Source organism: Hippoglossus stenolepis, chromosome 19, assembly GCF_022539355.2.
Source record: "Hippoglossus stenolepis isolate QCI-W04-F060 chromosome 19, HSTE1.2, whole genome shotgun sequence".
Lineage (NCBI taxonomy): Eukaryota > Metazoa > Chordata > Actinopteri > Pleuronectiformes > Pleuronectidae > Hippoglossus > Hippoglossus stenolepis.
In genome coordinates, this window is record NC_061501.1 from 18,168,900 (window position 1) to 18,177,363 (window position 8,464).

The following is an 8,464-nucleotide window of genomic DNA, read 5'->3' on the forward strand; positions in this document are numbered from 1 at the left end:
AGGAGCTCGGCGTGTGTTTGCCTTCCTCCCTCCTCATAATGTGAATGCATCCACAAAGCTCCCTCTCCAGAAGAGGCTGTGCTGAAAGCCACCGCTCTGACGGATCCACTGTGTGATGTTTGATGTCTAAAGCAATCGGCCCCATCTAATCTTCCTTCAATGACAGTCGAATGAAGGAGAAAAAGGCCATAACTTGTAAATCAGCCACGCAGCGAGGGCTCTCTGTGTGTGTGTGTGTGTGTGTGTGTGTGTGTGTGTGTGTGTGTGTGCACGTGCTTTCTTGCTCTGTTCATCTTCATCTCGTCCCACTGACTTGGCTGGCAGCATGTGACAGGTGCACACGCGGCCCAGGCACTCTGTCATCTCTTCTCATTACATGTTTCATGTTGGATGCATATCAGCACGTCTCCACACACTGTGCGCCATCGAGGGCGATATAACGTTTTAATTCAACTGAAGGGGAACGGGGGGGCGGCGGGGGGTGCGGGCGTTCATATATGTCACCGAGGCGTTTGATGCCGAGACGGAGAGAGAGCGGGGCCCGACAGCCATACGTCACCGGATGTCGATATTCCTCCCTGACGCTTTCCTCGAGCGGATAAATGGTGGCACCGGTGGAAGTGACTTTGAAATGCACGGGACGCCACTCAGGGCCGCGGCGCCGATGAATAATTGAAGGGGAAGCAGCGGTTTCACTGGCCAACCTCGTTTGAGCTCAAGTTTTTTTTTTTATCTCCCGATATCAGCATGAATAGATTATCAACTCTCTGCACCAGATAAATAAAAATGCAAACAGGCCAAACTAATTACCATCGGTAACAACACTGCAGAGAAGTGGCCTCCGTCTGGTACCTCGTCAGGTCCTCGTCAGATACCCAGAAGTAGGTGTGTGTCTGTGTTTGTTCATGTGTGTTGGCATGTGTACTGTGTTTGTATGTATGACTGGGGGAGGAGAGGTGTGTCATGTTTGCTTATACCCATGTGTGTATTGGATGGGTGAGTGTGTGTGTGTGTGTGTGTTTGTGTGCGATGTTCCTCACTAACAAGCCGCTAGAAAAAAAGAAAAAAGGAGGCTATTTTGTACATCTCTGCATAGAATTAGGATTAATTTACTTGCTATTTACACCCCTGGGACGTTAATTACGCTGTTGTTACGCAGCCCAAACAACTCCGTGCAAACATCAGAGAACAAGCACACACGTTGTACCCAACTGTTTCAGGAAATACAGAAAAAAACGTGTTTGCAAAGTTCCCGCAGACTCACACACACACACACACACTGAACATCTTAATTCCTTCTCCTTCAAAGCAAACAATCTCCAAATTCCCATTGTTTTCATTTTATTTTTTCGTCCTCCTCCCGATGAGGACTCCATTACATCCAATCAAAGTTTTCCAGGCTTGAGGGAAGAGCTTCCTTAAATAAGGGTGTCTCTTGATCCTCTCCCAATTCTCGGCGTCGGCTCCCATCAGCGTCACTCGCTTGTTGCACTTGTATTCTCCTCCACAGTCCTGGCTGCTGCTGATTAGTTCTCTGATTTCCCTTCGCCTTCCCAGAGGAAGCTGCGGATGTCTAACCACTGTTTGCCGTGCTACCATAACAACTGCAGCTGCTGATAGGTTATTGATATACCTCCTGGTATGGCCATGACAGGACCACATTAGCTGATCACTGGAAACTCACATGCAGCCTCCCGCTGCTGCTTTTAGCGGCGACCGCACACTCAAACACTTTGCCCATCAATACCAACTCCCCTGATTCCATCCTGATGACTCATTTTCATACTTGTTTCATTTTTCATTTGAAAAAATTGCTCATTAAATGTGCAGTTCCTCTCTAACGACTTTCTGGTCTGATTGTTTGGCTCCAAAAAAACAAATACAAATCTTTACATTTTAGAGCCTTTAAATCAATAAACTGTGTTATTTGGTTGTCGACAAGTCATTAAGGCAACAAGTAAAGGCCATTTTATTTATTGTTCATTTATTTATATATCGTGGATAATTGTCTGATTCATTATTTAGTCTGTGGAAAATCTAAAAGGTTTCAAAGTCAAATCTGTTATTTTTTCGTCTGACCAACAGACCCACGAATGATTGTTTTTAATTGATGATCAAATTGAACAAAGACGAGGAGGAGATCTTCTCGTCTGACCAACAAATTGAGATATTTTAGTTTGAAAAACGACCCTGAAGCTCTCTGCTGAGGTAAAAGTTGATCAATGGAGTAAAGAAGTCTTTGACGCTGTGTAATTATAATGACGTTCGGATGAGTTTAAACCTTCAGCGAGGCGAGATCCGGATTTTTGTCATTTTTCTGTTTTCCAGCCTGCGTGATTATAATCCACCGTCACTCCCAGAAGGTTTTATTTCAGGCGTCCTTTCAATTTCCTCTTCATTCATCAAAAGTGCATTTGGTGAGTTTGTTTACCAATGAATCTTGTAAATACCAGAGATGATGAATTTATTTTCGCATAAATTCAGGGACAGTTTGTCCAAATTAAACCAACTATCTTTGCAACTAAGCTTCCAAAATCACAAATTGATAGAATTAAATAGACTCAATTGAAGGTTTAGATACTTGATAGAAAACCTTTTCACACTCGAGTGGGAGCTGTGGCTTTGGGTCTATTGGGGAATGGCTCCAGTTGTGGGTTCGAGCTCCCGTCTGACTGAACCGAGCTTCTGCAGGCTAACTTCGTCGTGTCGAAGTGACCTGAACTGTGCAGTTGTGCTCCAGCTGTGGCTGTTTCATCTCTGCAGTAAAGACCGTGTTGTTGCACAGGCTGACGAAAATCAAATACCCAGATAGACAGTGGGCAGAGAAATGGCTTCGTCAAGGCCAGAACTGAGTGGGCAAATAATTTCCCTTTTTTTCAAAAATGCAGGTGGTATAACAAATTCAATAAAGTGCTATAGCATCACGGACATTTACTCCTTCGATTCTGATTCTTGTTGAGTGCAGTGGGCGTCTCAGTTTCACCGGCTTACAGTGGACTACACATCGTGGAGCATTTGAACTCGATGCCTTGTACTTGTCATTCGATTCAAGCACAAGAATCTAGCAGGTGAAATCTGGAGCCGGAATTATAAGAAGCCATTCAGCGTCCGTGCCAGTCAACATTAAAAGGTGTGAGTCATCCACCAGAACCTGTCTCCTTATGAGGTTTAGCCAAATTATTCCATAATTACACTCACAAGGTTTGCAGAGCTGGACGCTGGAGCCTGACCCGCGATGACTGAGCTTCATTTACATACATTTCACACATTTACCGCAGCAGAAGCTCTCACAGAGGCCGACTCACCCTGGAGGGGAGGGGACACTAAAAGTTCAGGTCCTTGCTCAAGGACTCTTTGGCAGTTCACATGGATGTTAATGGACACGCTGGCTATTGCAGGGAGTGAACCTGTAACCGTCGTGCTTTCAAAATGCTTCTCTTTCTAGTGGAGGTTACTCAGAAGTCAGCTCGGGATGGGTGCTTTGTGCTTTGATTAAAAACTCAGCTTTAATTTGAGCTGAATTCTATAAACTGCAGTTCTTCTTCATTCGCAGGCTTTTTTAACAAAAGCATTTTCTCAGGGTGTCTTCAGTACTGATAATGAACAGGCAGCATTAGCATAGTACGGTGGCCCCTGAGGACAAAGCACATACACAAGAGAAAACACACACACACACACAGGGAAAACACATAAAGCATAAAGAATAATGATCCAGAACAATACTGGCATTAATTTACATGAGCAGCAACATTATCTACTCATTGCAAAAGACTCTAACCAGGAAGAAACATCCAGTGAAGTAAATGATAAACCTGTCGTTCACAATATATATATATTAAAACTACTACATGTGTTTTTGTATGAAAGTGTATAATAGTCTCAGAGGCAGCTCCGCTGTTGACCCGTCCAATAAAACACATTTTTTATTATGTATCTTTACCTTCAGACAAACTGGCAGCAACATATATTTTTTAACTCTGAGGTCAAATTTGATCTTTCAAAAGGAATTATATTTCGAAAGTGCTGCAGGCAACAGAGCCAGCGGTGAATTGGCAAAGGGCTTTCCGAGATAAGACTGTTCTCTGGCCGGACGGCGGGCAGGTCATCTCAGGATTCGGGCTGCGAGCTGCTCAGATAACCGTATAACTGGAAGAGGGGTCCTCGCATGTCCCGGAAACATCCGCGTCCACGGACAAGTGCTATCAGGATAAACCATATATTTTGATTTCTATTATAAAAAAAAAATGAAGTAATAAATGGTGAGGGTGGTGTCACCTACATAAAGTCTGATTTGATGTGATATTGCTGCTTCTCAATCCATCGAGCGTCCCAGAGATCTGCTCATCTTGCAGCACATGTGTTTTTCCCCCCATTTTTATGTGTTTGGAACATATTTCTCTACATGTTTATTATTGCATTTCTGTGCCTCCTCCTCAGGGTTGATGCAACATAGATCCATTTTTTAAATCAGCAGATAGTTCTCTTGCATTCTTGTTTTTGCAGCTACAAGAAAAAAGTGCTGAACAGGGAATAAATAGCAGACAATTAATATTTCTATCATGTTCACCTTTTAGCCACGAGCGTGATTCACAGCAATCGATTTTTTCTCTGACTTTTTATGCGAGTGAAGCGAACAAATATCCCGTTGCTACAACCTGACGACTGAGTTCACTTCCTCCAAAAAGAAGTGTGTGTTGGGAGAAAGCGTCCGTCTCTGTTGGGCACAAATCCTCCTAATGTCCAGTGACATTTGTGTGGAGTAAGGTGGTGTGTTAAAAAAAAAAAAAGAAGTGCTGGATGGTGGTTTACAAGAACGGCCCTGAGGACGCTCCTGTCCCGAACCAAAGTGATGACACTTCACTCAGGCTGCGAACACTCGCTCGTGGAAGTGCTCAGCGGGCGATATATCTGCTTTTATTGACTAAATTGCCACTATCATAAAAATTTCACAGTCCACTCCCCACTCATAGGCATTTACCAGATTTTGCGGCGCAGCACTCAGCCGGGGAAATAACTAATTTATTACTACAGAAATAATTATGCTGAGTCTCTGTTGGAGTAATGAATCTTTGTTTTAATGCATTTTCTTCCCCTGCACATGTATTTCTGAAAAAATAAGTGGTTAAAGAACACATAATGTTATATTGAAGCTATTAAATTGCAGCAGTGGGGTAACGAGTCTGCGTTGTTTCTTTGCATGTACAACACATTCGTACCCACGAGGGCGAACAGATGAAGGAGAATAGGAAGCTGCAGAGTAACATGTAAGATTTGAAAGTGTGACACTCGATTCGGTAAAACTCTCTGCTCAACACAAACTTATTTTTGAGTGAACCTTCCGTCACGAAGAGAGAGAAAATGTCTCCCTGTCAAAATGCACAAATCTGGTCCTGTCACGTCAACACTTTGCAAGGTCAGCGTTTTAAAGTTAATATTTGAAGACAAACAGGCTGTGTGAACATGCGGCAGCGAAAAGAAACAGGCTGAGAATCAGTGGAGAGTAAAGCTCGTGTTTGTTTGACAATATGTGGGGGGGGGGGGTGTTCTCTCAAAGCGTCTCTCTCTTTAACATCCATGCAAACATTTTTTTTTTCTATTTCTGCATTTTGTTTTAAACTGCACCGAAGTGAAGTGCGGAGAACTCGGCGGGGGGGGATGTTTTAAAAAATCATCTGAATCCTTCATTTTCCTCAATGCAACCTCGCCGATGTCTTCCATTAGGCCCCCTCTGTCTCCTAAGTGTCCACTTCGTCCAAACCCCACATCTTCAGCTTGTGAAGCATCTTCAACTTCTCTTTCAAAAGACTCGGAGTCTCACGACTGAGACACAGGACGATGTAGAGAACTCCCTCCGAAGCCAGAGGACAGAACTGAAGTGTTTTCACAGCCGGTCGCAGTAAACAAAAAAATCTTATGAATAAAAGTGTTTCCCTTGAAAATAAACTGAACACAAACATAATTCTATTCCCCAATATTTACATCCTCCTCATTACATGTTTTTTTTTCACCAGCATCACTGCTCCAGGTCCTTTTTTATACTCTTAACATTTCATTAGCGAACCAAAACCTTGAAAGTAGGCGATTGTTGCCTTGAAGATGTAGTTTGATCCTCCGACCTTTGAGAAATATTAATGAGCGAGGTACATCTTTAGTGTGTGTGCGTAGGTTTAATTGTGGCGTTGCAGTTGTAGTGTGCGTCACGGTTCATACCGGACTACGTGGGCAGTCTCCTCCGATAGAGACGCTGGTGAGCGGTGCTGGTGGGAGCCCACCTTCCGCCCAACTGTCCGTGGAGTCGCTCCTCTATCGGCTCTTTGCCTGATTTCATTATTGAACTTACTCTGTTCGTTGGACACTGGACCTCCTGGGGACCAGCGGTAAACAAATGGTCTCCCCCCCCCACCCAACATAATTTAATGCAGCCTGCTCTGTAATCACCTCCCACTACGGTCGGGGTTTTTTTGTCTTGGAAGACCAATCTGTGGCAAATCCACTCGGACTGTCGGAGCCCTTAGTGGAGCTTTTAAAGGCAAAATGAAAAAGGTGATTTGATTGGACCTGACTCATACCAGATTCTACAATACCCACTGAGCATGTTTCCCCTTCTCGCCGTTTTCCTGCTGCGCTGCTGTTACATCACACACCCCTCGACCGCACTCCGAGTCGTGAGCTGAACGCCTAAAAAGGAAGTCGGTCTCCATTAGGATACAGAAGGTAGGAAGCATAAAGATGATATTTGAATCACTGTCATTATTGTTCTCAGTTCCAGGAAAGCAACACGTCCAAATTGCAATTGAAGATGTCGGGCCTACGGGGGGTGAAATCAGGAAGAGGTACTACCTGAGCCGTCCCAGCAGAGAGCCCCAAGTGCCCCTAAAGCTCCTTAACACCAATCGGTCGCTGGCGAAGAGGCTGCCGCGTGTTATCTGAGCGTCTGAACATGGAGCACTTCTGTGTCACGGTCACAGACTGACACCTTTATGTTCCCGCCACGACTTCCTCCCTCCTCCACCTCCATCACGAGTTCCCACGCCAAGTGCCGCAACACTTACAGTAAACTTCAGCGTGATGTACAGATAGTGGGACATGCATTATGCATAGTGTTAGTTTAACAGCACATGCGGTGCAGCGGAGGAGTGTTAATACCGTGTCTGCTTTGAGGTTGTAGTTTGTGGTTCAGCTGGTTGAAAACATTTCTATTTTATCTTTGAATTGTTTAATAAGTTTAGTTTAACCACGGCTCCTTCCTCAATTTAACCAAATTATTTAAAATGCACTACACTTAACTGTCTGTACTATGTTATGAGACATTTTATTATTATTTTCTTTCAGTTAACCCTTATTTTGCAGTTTTGCAAAGTAGGTCTAACACAAGAGAAAAACATTACAATATATTTGTAGTACTACACAAAATAAAGCCTGTACTCTTAATATATAAACATTTTTTCTTTATATCGAGTACACAATCAAGGTATTTACCTTTTATACAAAGCAGGAATTTATGAATATGAGCCGATAAAGCACCAGGTGATTAATTTTACATCTTGCTGGTTTTTATGTACAGTGAAACGAGCTGTGTGAGTCCAACAGCTCATTTAAAAGGAGCCATAGGTGGTTGTCAGCTTCCCCGCGGAGGTTTTCTGAGAGCGTCCGAACAGAAAGAGCCCAGAACACACTGGATGGATTTTCACTGCAGATCCCTCATAGCCTGCTAATACAGCAGGATCCGAAAGAAGAGCTGGAGGAGCAGCTGGGGAGACGACACAGCACGGTCCAGGATAACAGCTGGAAAACAGGAAGATCAATAGATCTCATGACATTCTTCATCCAAAATCCAGCATCATACGCTTCAAATTAGCACATCATGGTATTTGTATAGAGCCAGTGTTGTATGGAAATTACATTTATATAAGACAATTCCACACCTCACCTTTGTACAACCGATACCAAGATGAATTTCCAGCGCAGACAGTGGCATCAATTATGTGGCAAGAAGGGAATTACGGCCGACCAACACGAGGGGAACAAATCAGACCTGTGAGAGATTGGAGTTTGTCACGGAGCTGCAATTAAGGTTTGTAATCTTCCCCCAAGCCTGAACACTTCTAATTGCTTTACCCTAATTGTACATTAACCGTAGTTTATTTTCCCAAAACCTTTAAATCACCAACATCTCCGTAGGTGTACGTGTCGCAGGGAGGAAGTGGAAGCTCCAAGCTGAGATACTCTCGTTGCTTTGTCCTGAATGAGATTTGGCTGAATCATATTAGATCTGGATATATGATCGATATATGTTATTAAACAACTGCTGAGGCCAAATGCAGGGATTCATAGCCCCCGAGAGAAATTCCCTTAATCTGAAGCGACGATCAGTGAGTTTTTCTGTTTTTTACTGCAGATCCTCCATGATTTAAAAAAACACTATTGTTTGTCTCCAGGCCAAACAATGTTAAATGTTAACATA